This window comes from Carettochelys insculpta, chromosome 2 (genome assembly GCF_033958435.1).
Source record: "Carettochelys insculpta isolate YL-2023 chromosome 2, ASM3395843v1, whole genome shotgun sequence".
NCBI lineage: Eukaryota > Metazoa > Chordata > Testudines > Carettochelyidae > Carettochelys > Carettochelys insculpta.
Genome location: NC_134138.1, coordinates 14864836 through 14880257, shown reverse-complemented (window position 1 = coordinate 14880257; position 15422 = coordinate 14864836). Strand labels below are relative to the sequence as shown.

The 15422-nt window shown below is 43.4% G+C and overlaps 1 protein-coding gene across 2 annotated transcripts in view; it reads right to left on the bottom strand.

Annotated features, from left to right (window-relative positions):
* The window catches only part of FAM135B (family with sequence similarity 135 member B), a 225073-nt gene extending 219282 nt beyond the window's left edge, over nucleotides 1-5791 (bottom strand). For both annotated transcript variants that reach the window (XM_074986620.1, XM_074986621.1), the window contains exon 1: nucleotides 5727-5791. The gene's annotated coding sequence lies outside the window, so the exon portion shown is untranslated. The remainder of the gene's footprint in view (nucleotides 1-5726) is intronic.
* Between the last annotated feature and the right edge of the window lie 9631 nt (nucleotides 5792-15422).

The window sequence follows — 15422 nt, the reverse complement described above, 5'->3', positions numbered from 1 at the left end:
TGTTTAGCAGGCCAGTGCTCAAACCACTGAGCTATCCCTCCACCCTTGTACATATCACATAGAACAGACCTCAATAGGTCATCAAGTCCAGTCCCCTGCACTCACAGCATGACCTATCACCATCCTTAACAAGTTTTTTTTTTTAATCTAACTTAGCAAAAACCTTGAAAGGCCCTTCAAAGATTTACCTCACAACCCTGTGTTTAGAAGGCCAATGCCTTAACCAGTGATTTATCCTTCCCTACTTGGAGCTGCTGTCTCTTTTCTGTATGGTTTTCTGAGACAAAATCCCATTCCAGGCTCATCCCATTTTCCTGGTGCGACAAAACCCTTACCTTGCTTTTTGTCGGGGTGAGGAACCTATGGCACATAGGCCAGAACTGGCCCTTGGCTTGCCTGGATCCAGCCCTCCAGGCTCAGGAATTCCCCTCAAGCCCAATATTGGGGAGCCCACTCTGGCACTCCAGCCCTGCAGCCCTCCTGAGTAACTGGAGCATTTTGTGTGTGGGCATTCCACTGATGTTGTCGAGAAAACCAGGGTTTTGTCAGCAAAACTTGCTAGTGTAACCATAGCCCAAAGTGTTAATGAGTACAGAATGTTGCCTAGTATCACCACTGTATTACAGAACACAATAATCCTACAGGTTGGCTACCATAGTCCTCACAGGAATTTCAGGAATCCCATTCCCTTGATGGCACTTATCACATCAGTGAGGGCTGTGGGATCAGGTCCCTACTTTGATCTACATTCAGCAGCCATCATACCACAACATAAAGCTTGTTTACCTCCCCCAGCTGATTATAAATCTGGCCAGTACTATACACACATTCTTGATACAAAACAAATAAATAAACCAGACTCTTCCTCACTGCTTTGGCCTTACTTGTCTGATTCCATCATCAGACATTCATCTGAAAGTCATGGACAAAATAGCAAAAAAAAAAACCACCTTCCAATGACTCACAAACCTAGAAGCATTCAATTAGGCAAAGGTTAAAGAAGAAAACCCATCTGTGTTTCTCAGGAAGACCAGCGTACCTTAGAAGTGAGTCTTTGTAATGCATTCCCTATATTTCTACCTTTAGAATGTACTGTATTTTGTTAGAGATTCCCTAGAAAATTGATATTGGCAAGATGGGAGAGACAATTTAACAATATTCCTTAAAGCTACAAATTGTGTTTATTAAAAAAAAAACAGGCAGGGCAAAATTGCATCATTGTCTTCTCCATACATATCTGTTCCTAGCAGAGATATCAATAAAGTCAGCAACACAGGAACAAAATAATAAATAGCCTGTGAAAAACAGGGCAATCGTGACTCAAACTCAGAAAAATTCAGTTAGCATGAAGTGTTGGTAGAAGATCAAAATAGATGAAATGTCTTTTCTTTTTAGAGACACAAAGTGAGACGGCTGAGGTAATCTCTTTTATTGGACCAACTTCTGTTGGTGAATGAGACAAGTTCTAGAGCTTGCACAGCCATTTTCTTCAGCTCCTGGAAACCTCTTCAGGGTGTCATGGCTAAACACCAGTTTGAATGGTTTGTTTAACACAAATAATTAACACATTTCAAGGCATCATTCAAGGTGAAGTTAAATTTTCTTTTTCATTCTTTTCCTTTGCCTTTGGTCAAGTGAAATGGGTCCCAGCAGAGCCTAAAGTCACCACGGAAAAGGTGGGTTATTTTAATTCAGGGCTATGACAGAGGTCACTTAGTACTTGCACCTCTGCTGCTAATTATCCTAATTTTCATGAGCCCATGGCTATTGGTAGAACAGGAGAGGTGAAGCCTTTACATTAGTAACATATATTGGTCACCTTTTAATGATGTCAATCATTATTTTATTTCCAAGATTTTGCATATTGCAAAGTATAAAATTGTCAGACTATGAACAAAGAAAAGCAGAGAGTTCAAGGTACTTGGTAACACCTGTTGTTATTTGAATGATAAAGAGTAGCAATACTAGGCCTTTCACTTAATATTAGATGAATAGTTGAAGAATAATCCAATAAAGGCCATAAAAAAGAAAGGATAGAATAGCCTACATCGAGTTTGGTTTTCTGGATTTCTAATATTGCTCTTGGCTTTAATTCCGCCTATTTCCTGGCCCAAGAAGCTCAGCTTCACAGCAAATCAGTAACAGAATAAACAATGTTTGCAAACCTGCAGTATACTGACCCAGTTTAAAATTTAGCCAGGAAATCGGAAAAAAGAGTTGTTGGGATTTTTTATTATTTTTTTAAATAGCCACAACTATCCAGGACTTACTTTTGATGTGCACCCTGAAAACACAGCAGCTGGGTCTACACTACAAAGTTCTGTCTACAGAAGTCACTGTCAACAGTTTTGCCAACAGAACATTTGTCCACAGAATGGCTACGTCTACACGTGCAGCCAACATCGAAATAGCTTATTTCGATGTTGCGACATCGAAATAGTCTATTTCGATGAATAACGTCTACACGTCCTCCAGGGCCGGCAACGTCGATGTTCAACTTCGACGTTGCTCAGCCCAACATCGAAATAGGCGCAGCAAGGGAACGTCTACACGTCAAGGTAGCACACATCGAAATAGGGATGCCAGGCACAGCTGCAGACAGGGTCACAGGGCGGACTCAACAGCAAGCCGCTCCCTTAAAGGGCCCCTCCCAGACACAGTTGCACTAAACAACACAAGATACACAGAGCTGACAACTGGTTGCAGACCCTGTGCCTGCAGCATAGATCCCCAGCTGCCGCAGAAGCAGCCAGAAGCCCTGGGCTAAGGGCTGCTGCCCACGGTGACCATAGAGCCCCGCAGGGGCTGGAGAGAGAGCATCTCTCAACCCCCCAGCTGATGGCCGCCATGGAGGACCCGGCAATTTCGACGTTGCGGGACGCGGATCGTCTACACGGTCCCTACTTCGACGTTGAACGTCGAAGTAGGGCGCTATTCCTATCTCCTCATGAGGTTAGCAACTTCGACGTCTCGCCGCCTAACTTCGAAGTTGGTGCCGCTACTTCGAAGTAGCGTGCACGTGTAGACGCAGCTAATATGTCCACACATAATAAGGGCTCCCCATGTTGACGCCCTCTGTCAACAGAGGGTGGCCAGACTGCCCAGCCCTTTGTCGCCTGAACAGCCAACTGGAAGCCCTACAAACAGGGCTGCCTGGTGAATTGGAAGCCCTCTATGTCAACAGAAGGCAGCCCAGAGCACGTACACTATTTTTCTGTCTACAGAATCTGTCTCCAGAGGTGCTATGCCTCAAACTTTCAGGACATAACTTTGCCAGGAAAAAGGTTATGTCCTGTTGATTGATCTAGACAGAACACCTCTGTAATGTGGATGCTCCCTAGTTTTGTTGACAGAAGGTCTGTGATTCCTATCTAAAGGGGATGGAGTCATGCATCTGCTCACCTGAATGGACTTGACTTAGCATCCCAGGAGGTATGCTGCCTGCATTGGGCCTATTACAGAGATATTTGGCAGGAGAACTGCCAAAGATCATCTGGCCTTTGAACTATTACCTCATGCTGCTCATCATGTGGGTACTAGTTATGTCTCTGAGCAAATCAGAAGTGACTAGAGGGCTCTGGGACAGAAGGTGAAGGAGCTGGGGCCACAGGTGGTGTTCTCACCGATCCTTCCAGTCATGGGTAGGGGCCCAGCAGAGATAGATTGACACATGCTGGGGATGAATACATAAACAGTGTTGGCAGTAACAGAGAGAAAGCCGTGCTAGTCTATATACTATCAAAACAAAAAAACAGTCAAGTAGCACTTTAAATACTAACAAAATAATTTATTAGGTGAGCTTTCATGGGACAGACCCACCTTCTTCAGACCATAGCCATACCAGAACAGACTCATAGAGAACCAAAAATAGTAATCAAGGTGGACAAATCAGAAAAAAAATGATCAAGGTGAGCATCAGAGAGTAGATGGGCAGAAGCAGGGGGTTTTGGCAGGTGGGCTTTGGCTTCCTTGATCATGAGTTGCTACCCCAAGAAGGACTACAGACCAGTGATGGAATCCACCTATCAAGGATGCAGAAGAGCATCTCTGGATACAAGCTGGCTAATGTGTTGACGTCGACTTAGAACAAAGCTTGATAATGGTAGAAGACTCAAAGTCTACAGGTAAGTCCAGAAGACGATGATGTGGGTGAAGTTTCAGAATCTGTGAAGAATGTGGTTAATCACTGTAAGAATAAAGAGACAAGAGGACATACAGAGCAAAGAGTCTAATGAACATCTTAAATATCTGTTTATAAGAATGGGGAATAAACCGGAAGACCTAAACACAACAGTGTATAATCACATTTACAACATAGCTGTCATCACAGAAACATGATGGGATGATTAATATAATTGGAACACTGGTATAAAAAACCACAGCTTGTTAAAGGAGGAAAAGTATGGAAAATAGGTGAAAGGTGTTGCCTTATAAGATGCATACACTTGCACTAAGATTGAGATATAAGTTGGAGGCAAATGAACATTAGTATAAATAGAAGAAGGCTCTGAGACTCTCATAGGAAGAGAAGTTAAGAATTACTTGGACAATTCATGTCTTCAAATAGGCAGAACCTGGTGAAATATATCCTAGAGAAGTCTCTGGGCCATTAGCAATGATTTTTGAGACCCTGTGGAACATGGAAGAGCATGAGAAAAGGGCAACTATAGTCCATATTTATATAAAAGTAAATGAAGACTACATAGGGAAAATAGATTATTCCTGATCACTGTCCCCTCTTCCACAGCCTTCAAAATGGATTCCTTGGGCATCCGCTCCATGATTTTTCTGGGGACTGAGGTAAGGCTGATTGGTCTGTAGTTCGTGGTTTCTCCTTGCTCCCTTTCTTAAAGATGAGCACTATATTTGCTGTTTCCCTACACCCCGGGACATGCTCCGACCACCACAAGTATTCAAAATCAATGCCCAATGGCCATGTAACTTTTACCCAACACTTCCAAAACTCCTTGGTAGAGATTTCTTACACCTTACACTCAACTTGCTGCCTCTGCCCTGTCCCTTCACATGTTGCTAAACCACAGCTCCCAACCATGCTGAATGAGCAAGATGTTTTTTTCAGAACCTGCTGCATCAAGTCTCTGCTTCTCTGAAGAAACATACATCACCAAGGCATATTGTTTCTTACAAGGAGAACATAGCTTTTATGAAGCTAAGGGAAGTCTTTCATAAGCATCCTCTATTTTTCCAAAATGCTATATTTCAGTGCCTGAAAACTCTTGGGGCGGGGTGATGTAACTATTTACTGTTAGAAGCCACTATTTTTTTAAATTATTGTCTCATTTGATAACAGTTTTTTTTTCTAGTTCACCTGCTAGCATTTATACTCTTCTTCCTAACTGTTCATTATTTTGTACAGAAACACAAACAACCACACCCACCCCTTTCTAATTACAATCAGCATGTAAACAAGGCTGAATGCCCAAAGAATTGCTGATTATTGCTGTCACCATGGGGGTGCCAAAAAACAACATCCAAACACCAGCTCAGTCATCGCCAAATAACAAGGGAAAATATATCATTGTAGACCTAAGGGAACTTTAAAAGGTTCAGAATATTGAAAGATTATGAATTTAGATTCCTTCTGTCTCTTTCCCCATAATCCTGCTTGCCAAATCAAAGAAGGATTGGCAGTCTGCTACCACTTTCGGGTAGTTTTGTTTAACAACTACTTACTCAGTTATTGTAAAACAGAAAAGGCCACTAACCAGATTCAGTCCACACATGGTCTTGTCCACAGCTTTTCTGGACAGAGGCTGCACGCAGATTAAAATGGCTCCTGCTCACCCTCCTGAACTCACAGTGTAAACTCTGAATTAAGGGAACAGAACCAGTGCCATGTGAGATAGATGACCCGTCACAGCCAAAAGCCTCACTGAGCACGTGATAAGGGAATGTTGAAAATTTGGCATTGTTTCAACATGAGAGTAACATCTGACAATAAAGGTTAAAAACGTATTCAAAGTTGTCATTTTCATAGTCTGTAAAAGCAACAAGAATTGTGGCAGCTTACAGAATAACAGATATTTTGGATTGCAAGATGCCATGGGCAAAAGTGAGTCTCTGACCAGGAAAGTTTATGCTCCAAAATATCTGTTAGTCTATAAGGTGCCACAGGTCTTCTTGCTGCACTCTGTGATGGTGTCCCTTCACCCAACATAGTAGTTGTACTAAACTGCAACTGAAGCTACCAATTCTAAAACAGACGATCCAACCCAAACTGCAGAGGACGTTAAAGTGGAGAGGATTTATCATTATCCGAGTTGCTAAATGGGCAAGATTCTGGGATTAAACACCCTTAGCCCTTGCAAGAAGTAGTTTGGGCACAGTGCCAATAAATGGTGAAGATCTGTACCTCCAAGGAGCACTGTTGTCCAGTCCACCATAAGAACATAAGAATGGCCATACTGGGTCAGACCAAAGGTCCATCCAGCCCAGCATCCCGTCTGCCGACAGTGGCCAATGCCAGGTGCCCCAGAGAAGGAGAACAGATGACAATGATCAAGAGATTTATCTCCTGCCATCCATCTCCTGCCCTTGTATTGAAGGCTAGGGCACCATACTTTACCCCTGGCTAATAGCCATTTATGGACCTAACCTGCAAACATTTATCGAGCTCTTTTTTAAACCCTAGTAGAGTCCTGGCCTTCACAGCTTCCTCCGGCAAGGAGTTCCACAGGTTGACTGTGCGCTGTGTGAAGAAAAATTTCCTTTTATTAGTTTTGAACCTACTACCCATCAATTTCATTTTGTGTCCCCTAGTTCTTGTGTTATGGGAAAAGGTAAATAATTTTTCTATATTCACTTTCTCCACACAATTCATGATTTTATATACCTCTATCATATCGCCCCTCAATCGCCTCTTTTCCACACTGAAAAGTCCCAGTCTCTCTAGCCTCTCCCCATATGGGACCCGTTCCAAACCCCTAATCATCTTAGTCGCCTTTTTCTGAAACTTTTCTAATGCCAATATATCTTTTTTGAGGTGAGGAGACCACATCTGCACGCACTACTCAAGATGTGGGCGTACCATAGTTTTATATAGGGGAAGTATGATATCTTTTGTCTTATTATCTATCCCTTTTTTAATAATTCCTAACATCCTATTTGCTTACTAACTGCCGCTGCACACTGCGTGGATGTCTTCAGAGAACTATCCACTATGGCTACGTCTACACGTGAAGCCTACTTCGAAGTAGCTTATTTCGATGTAGCGACATCGAAATAGCCTATTTCGATGAATAACGTCTACACGTCCTCCAGGGCTGGCAACGTCGATGTTCAACTTCGACGTTGGGCAGCACCACATCGAAATAGGCGCTGCGAGGGAACGTCGACACGCCAAAGTAGCACACATCGAAATAAGGGTGCCAGGAACAGCTGCAGACAGGGTCACAGGGCGGACTCAACAGCAAGCCGCTCCCTTAAAGGGCCCCTCCCAGACACAGTTGCACTAAACAACACAAGATACACAGAGCCGACAACTGATTGCAGACCCTGTGCATGCAGCATGGATCCCCAGCTGCCGCAGCAGCAGCCAGAAGCCCTGGGCTAAGGGCTGCTGCACACGATGGCCATAGAGCCCCGCAGGGGCTGGAGAGAGAGTGTCTCTCAACCCCTCAGCTGATGGTCTCCATGGTGGACCCCGCAATTTCAATGTTGCGGGACGCGCAACGACTACACGGTCCCTACTTCGATGTTGAACGTCGAAGTAGGGCGCTATTCTCATCCCCTCATGGGGTTAGCGGCTTCAACGTCTCGCCGCCTAACGTCGATGTTAACTTCGAAATAGCGCCCAACACGTGTAGCCGTGACGGGCGCTATTTCGAAGTTAGTGCCGCTACTTCGAAGTAGCGTGCACGTGTAGACACGGCTTATAACTCCAAGATCCCTTTCCTTATCTGTCATAGCTAAATTTGACCCCATCATGTTGTACGTGTAATTTGGGTTATTTTTTCCAATGTGCATTACCTTACACTTACCCACATTAAATTTCATTTGCCATTTTACTGCCCAATCACTCAGTTTGCTGAGATCTTTTTGTAGTTCTTCACAATCCCTTTTGGTTTTGACTGTCCTGAACAACTTGGTGTCATCTGCAAACTTTGCCACCTCACTGCTTACCTCATTTTCTAGATCATTGATGAACAAGTTGAACAGGATCGGTCCCAGGACTGACCCCTGGGGAACACCACTAGTTACCCCCCTCCATTGTGAAAATTTACCATTTATTCCAACCCTTTGTTTTCTGTCTTTTAACCAATTCCCGATCCATGAAAGGATCTTTCCTCCTATCCTATGACCGCCTAATTTACATAAAAGCTTTTGGTGTGGGACCGTGTCAAAGGCTTTCTGGAAATCTAGGTATATTATGTCCACTGGGTGCCCCTTGTCCGCATGTTTATTAACCCCTTCAAAGAATTCTAATAGATTAGTTAGACACGACTTCCCTCTGCAGAAACCATGCTGACTTTTGCCCAACAATTTGTGCTCTTCTACGTGCCTTGCAATTTTATTCTTTACTATTGTTTCTACTAATTTGCCTGGTACTGATGTTAGACTTATCGGTCTGTAATAGCCAGGGTCTCCTCTAGAAACTTTTTAAAATATTGGCGTTATATTGGCCGTCTTCCAGTCATTGGGTACCAAAGCGGATTTAAAGGATAGGTTACAAACCACTGTTAATAACTCTGCAATTTCACATGTGAGTTCTTTCAATGAAAAGGCATTGGGTTCACTGGAGACTGGAACAGGAGGTGGTGGGCTCTCTGTTCCACAACCAAAGGAGGGAGGGAACTGCTGTCCTGGGTGACAAAACACAGCTCGACTTCCCCAGCATTCCCTCACAGTCACTTTATTATACAGCTGATGTTTGGTCAGTGCCATGTAAGCTTCTGTTTACTGCATCTGTGACACTGGCTGGCAGAAGCCTTAGTTGGCTGATGGGGTGGGAGACCACTTTCGAGGATATACAGCAAAACTATTTGAAAAATGGGGTAAAGCTTACTTGGAGAGGTAGGTTGGACAGCAGGAAAAGCTATTTCACCAGGAGCGTGGTGAAGCACCGGAATGCATTACCTAGACAGGTGGTAGAATCTCTATCCTGTTTTAAGTTTTAAGTCCCATCTTGACAAAGTCCTGGCTGGAATGATTTAGTTGGGGTTGGTCCTGCTTTGGGCAGGGGGCTGGACTTGATGACCTCCTGAGGTCTCTTCCAGCCCGAGGATTCTATGATTCATAACTGGCTTGGTCAGAAGCAGCACCCTCTGAATCACCCATGCCGTTTCCTGCAGTAATTGGAGATTTTGTGGACGATTTTCCTCCAAAATATAGATGCAGTACAGCCTGCCTCAGGACTTGAGCTCACCAAGTGCTGAACTCCTCCTGCAAGGGCATTAACTCCCTCACAGAGAGTGCTCAGCAACCCACAAAACTGGATGCTTGATAGGCGAAAACTAACAGCATGAAGAGCATCAGACGACACAACACGTCAGCCGTATCTTAAGCCAACACCTTCCTTCATCCTCCAAGTAATATGTGGAGGCAGGCATGAAGAGAAACTCAAGAGGATTTAGTTTATTACACTGCTGGCAGCCAAAAATAAAGACATAACTGCATCTCTGAAATTCTCCCTCACACAAGTCAATAGGGGCATATTTAACAATGTCTGTTTGGTTCCTGGGGACTTTTTGTTAACACAGAATTGTACTGATGAATCACCTCACAATCTCTCACAGCTGGATGCCTATTACTCTGCATGACTTTTATTTTTTAATCAACACTTTATAGCCCAATCACCACCAGGGAACATCAGAAGAAACTCCAGGAGATGATGCAATGCTGCATCAAAACATAATTTTAAATCCTGTGATGACATCCACTAAAACTGGTGAGAAATTCCCCTCTCCTTGTTGTGACCTACTTTCACCTATATTGTCTGGGGTTAATGAAAGCCAATCGCAGAGGTTTAGCCATCAGCATCATTTAACCTGCAGAACCTCTATTGCCCAGGATGATGTCCAACTGGGGGAGGTAAGGGCTTGAATTTCACAGCCCAGTCTGAGTTTGAGAGATAGGTAGATAGGAAATGAAATCAACCATGTTTCATGTTCACTAGGAAAATCAACTAGATAGAATGGAGTATAAAACTCACCAATGCTAATAGTGCAAAATCACTGTTCAGTGCTAGGCATACTTTAAGGCCTACTTCCCCTTCCACCCTGAAAATACATGCACCCTCCAAAATTGCTGGGGAAATGGTAACATTTGGTCATCTATGTACCCTCCTGCAGATGCAAGTTAGGTACACACAATGTCAAGCTGTTACCATTTTGCTTGTAAAATTAGAGACCAGGGTAGAGGGATCAGTGGGATCTAAAGGTCATATTTCCACGGGTATTTAAGTATCTGTGATGGGTTGCACAAGCCACAAACTGGAAAGGAAGAGGCTAAAGGGCTACTATGCATCCTGCCCCACCGCAACTGCGCAGCCTACAGCAGTTAGAAGTGGAGCTTAGAAAGGTGAGCAGACTAACTTGGTACCACATGGACAGTGGAGATGAGCTGACGTGCACTTTGAGCTCCCAGGGAGTAGCTCCACTGGTGGACTTGCTGCCTGAAGCCAAACAGTAGTGCCCTGACCAGGCACACAAGGGATGTGAGACTCTTTCAGGTGCAGGGCCTTTATTTTTGTGTATTTAACTCTTTACTTCACTGTGGTAAAAGACACGCCTGGCCGTAAGAGCTCAAGAGATACAGTTACATTACATGCCTGGATCCAGGACAAAGCTGCCTACCACTTGGCCCTGGATCAGAAGCTGATGGAGATGGGAGGCCCAGGGTGGGTGATCTAGGATATGGGTGATCAACAGAGACCTATCCCTGATTCAGGAAACCTAACTGAGGGAAGAAGACCCTGAAGCTAACAAGGTGTGGGCCAAAAAGATCTCAATCCAAGAGAGGAAAACTTGAGGCCTCTCACTTAATCCCAACACCCCTATGGTTTGACTTGTTATGTGTACCCTAAAAAGGACAGAACTGAATATATGACCCAGCCAGAGAACAAAGTCCCTGGAAGGACAAACCACCAATGGGCAAAACAACAATAAGATGCCCAGGGAGAAAAAGTAACCTTCCACACCCCACCCAACCAGACCTGGTGGTGCTAACTCTCCATCTTCACAGTGCATAAAGATGCATATATAGTAATCAACAGAGTCTGGCATCTATCCTGCTTATGCATGTCTGAAAATCTCACCAGGTGTCTCTCTGCTTCTTTGGGCACCTAAACACCTTTGAAAATTGGCCCCAAGTTCTTAAAAACAACTAATTCAAAGAAATCAAACCAACCCACCCACCGCTGGAAAGAAATATCAATAAAATGATAAATGAGAAGCCCAACTGTCAAACCTGTGTCCCTAACATTAAGTACCAAAATCCAAATCTGGTTAACCAAGTGCAGATTTAGGAGACAAAATGGCATTTATGTGCCCTAAAGCAGGAAAAGAGGTGCTCATGCATGGATTTAGAAATGTAATTGTCAGCAGTGGGGTCCAGTTTTCATGTGTAAGTACCTCTGCTTAATATCTGGCATTTATATATCATTTGGCCTTTTCAATGCTTGTCAAGAAAAAAATAGTTGTCCAAGAGCCTCCAACAAGTAAGCAAATCTTATTTAAAACTAGATGATCCAGTAAAATGACACCATTCCCACATACGGATAGGGATCCCATAGTATTTTTTGCAACAGAAGATTTACCCCAAAGTCCTGACTCTGATTATTATCCTTTTTACTTAGCTACATTTCCATTGTTGTGCTATTTAGAACAGAGGTGAGCAAAGTTGGGGATGGGCCCCCTTATGGGCAGGTACATGAAATCTCTTAAAGTGGAGCAGCATGATCAGCTGCTGGGCCTCAGGCTTATCCATCGCATTAAAAATGTTAAAATATGTCACTGTTTTATGTATGTGTATTCACATTTACATACCGGTTAATACAGATTTTACATTCTACAAACTTATTTTCTTATAAGTACCATTTTTTCCCATGTGAACATAGCCCAAATTTCCATTGGTTTGGATTACTTAGACAGGTTGGGAGGTTCCTGCTAATTCTTGGGACAAAAAGTGGGGCCCAATGTAAATAGTTTGCTCACCACTGTTTTGGAGAAATAATTCTTTGTCTCCTCTCCTACAAACTGCAGAAGCACTCCTTGTAACTCACAAGTAGCTACCTTTCAGTCTTGGGTGAAATGATACAGATGTATACTGAAAAAAACACTTCGGTACCTATCTGGATGAAGGAGACAACATACATGTGTAGGACAATATCAAAAACCTAGCAGAGCAGAGAACCACTTCTTTCTCCCAAAAATTGCACCTCAGTCTGGAGTAAAGTAGTAAGAGCTTGTTTTCTCCAATGTTTTATTATCACCTCTTCACAGTGCACAATATGCACAAGGTCCCTGTCAAAGAATGTGAGAAAACAGAGGGTAAAAAGTACCCAAGTCCTAAACATTTTAATACAAATAAGTTCAGGGGTCTGATAATGAGTAAATATTCATGGTAAACTTCTGATTTCAGCCCCCTCCCCGCCTATGCTTTAGCCAGTGAGACAGTCACACAATCAAGTTTTCATGCAGCATGAGAACTAATAGAAGGACAGAGCAATACCTTGGCAGACACATGATTTCATCAAGCTGTAAAGAGTGAACTGAAGTGCTTTGTTCTTTTGAATTAGAATAGATATCAACACCAAACAAACTAAAGCTGTGTCTACACGTGCACGCTACTTCGAAGTAGCGGCACTAACTTCGAAATAGCGCCCGTCGCGGCTACACGCGTCGGGCGCTATTTCGAAGTTAACTTCGACGTTAGGCGGCGAGACGTTGAAGTCGCTAACCTCATGAGGGGATCAGAATAGCGCCCTACTTCGACGTTCAACGTCGAAGTAGGGACCGTGTAGACGATCCGCGTCCCGCAACGTCAAAATTGCCGGGTCCTCCATGGTGGCCATCAGCTGGGGGGTTGAGAGATGCTCTCTCTCCAGCCCTTGCGGGGCTCTATGGTCACCGTGGGCAGCAGCCCTTAGCCCAGGGCTTCTGGCTGCTGCTGCGGCAGCTGGGGATCCATGCTGCAGGCACAGGGTCTGCAACCAGTTGTCGGCTCTGTGTATCTTGTGTTGTTTAGTGCAACTGTGTCTGGGAGGGGCCCTTTAAGGGAGCGGCTTGCTGTTGAGTCCGCCCTGTGACCCTGTCTGCAGCTGTGCCTGGCACCCTTATTTCGATGTGTGCTACTTTGGCGTGTAGACGTACCCTCGCAGCGCCTATTTCGATGTGGTGCCGTGCAACATCGAAGTTGAACATCGACGTTGCCAGCCCTGGAGGACGTGTAGACGTTATTCATCGAAATAGCCTATTTCGATGTCACTACATCGAAATAAGCTATTTCGATGTTGGCTTCACGTGTAGACGTAGCCTAAGATAGGGAGTCTGATTTATTTACACACCCGTGGCATTAAAAAAATACTGCTGACCTTCTTTAGATTTCTGTGATTGCAGACACTGGAAATGTCAAGATTACTCCTGAATATATAACTCAAAATAGAGTAAAAAACCAACCAAACAAAAGAAAGACCTAAAGTATATAGCAGCAAACAAAAAAAAAATGTAAAATAAACTAAGAGCCAACTCATACACAACTGAATGGAAAGAATGTGAACAAATCAATGAAAATATCAGGCCCTGAACTGACCCATACTGACACACAGACTTAGCTACATACTCATGATGAGTCCGATTGCCTTCTTCCGTGGCTGACTATTTACATGGTTAAAGTTCACAGCATGCATAAATGTTTGCAAGACTGTCTACAAAACTGCTTAAAAATAAAATAACAGAAACCTTTGTTCTGATACAATCAGCATTTGTACTGCACGTTGCAACTGTGTGATGAATGCATTGCAGAAAACTGTAAGCAACAAGTTGTTTGACAAAGGTCACTTCTTTTTCTGTGCTCAAATTCTCTGAAAACAGATCATGCGTTTCCAAGATTTCACAATTATTCACCAAATGCATTCAGCATTCTACACTCATTTTTTCTTTGTTCTACATGTTCTATTATCTGGCAGTTAATAAACCAGAAAGCTCAATTAACCATTATTTCTGATATTTCCAAATACAAATTTTCAATCTAGTATCTGGGACTAGTATAATGACCAATACATTATGCAAAAGGAAAAGGAGACAAGAAAGCAAGTGTACATCAGGGATTTCTTCAAAAAGCAACTTCCAGGGTACATAGTAAGGTTGTTACAGACTCAGCCCAATTTCTTACACCTTTTATAGCTTCAACAATAAGTGATATTGATAATGATGACCTTGAGGCATTGCAAGATCCTGAAGTCCTTTCTGAATCACTAGAGAAAACTTAAATTGTGTTCAGTGTAGTTTTAGTATTAAGAGTATTTTTTAGAGATCTGGGTGCACACCATGCACTGCCCATAGTGGTATAAGATAACCTACCGTATAGAGAACTTTACTAATATGGATTGAACCTCTCTGGGTCAGTACCTTCACAACCTGACCAGTGCCAAATCAGAGAATTTACTGAGATCAATACTGTCTAGCAGCATTACTGACACTTCCACTGTTTACTCGGCTCTTAGAAGAGATTTAGGGGTAAATTAGAACATGAAGCTGTGCCCAACCTCATGGTCCTCTAGTGTGGATGCAGCTGCTCCTTACCTAACCCACCCTCAGGTACTTGAAAGTTGTTTTAACAAAATACCTTTGAGACCACAACAAGGATAGAACTCACAAACCTGTGGTTTGCAAAGCCACTGGGCTAACCACCAAGTTATTCCACCTCAAAAGAGCCGTTGTGGCATTTAAAGCCTGCAACCCACTCCATATTGCCAGCACTGAGCCATTTGAGATCACCATTGTTTAACCACACCCTCTCCCAGAACCCAGCTGTCTGGGCAATCTGGCTACAGGTTCACTGTCTTACAAACACATGGAAAGGCACTACATGTGTAATGCCAACAGGAAGAACCAAATGTGGGATCTCTGAAGCTTGGCGCGTGATCAGAGCCAGCTAGTTAAGAGCCAAGTACCCAAACTATAGCACAGAACAGTGAGAGCCAGGAATGGTGGCTGTAAACAAATGTTAAGGGACCCCAGGAAACTTGGCCACACCTGTGATTACTGGCTATCCAGCTAATGAAAATAATGCTGGACGATGGATGTTGCCAGCTGAGAGAATGATGGATTAAGGAGGTTTAATCTGTATACACTTTAATAATTCAAGAAATCAACCAGGCTTCAGTGCAGTACTGCTAGTGGATTACTGAGTGCCCGTATACTATTTTATACTGTATTCATTTTACAGTGTTCTAAGTCTTT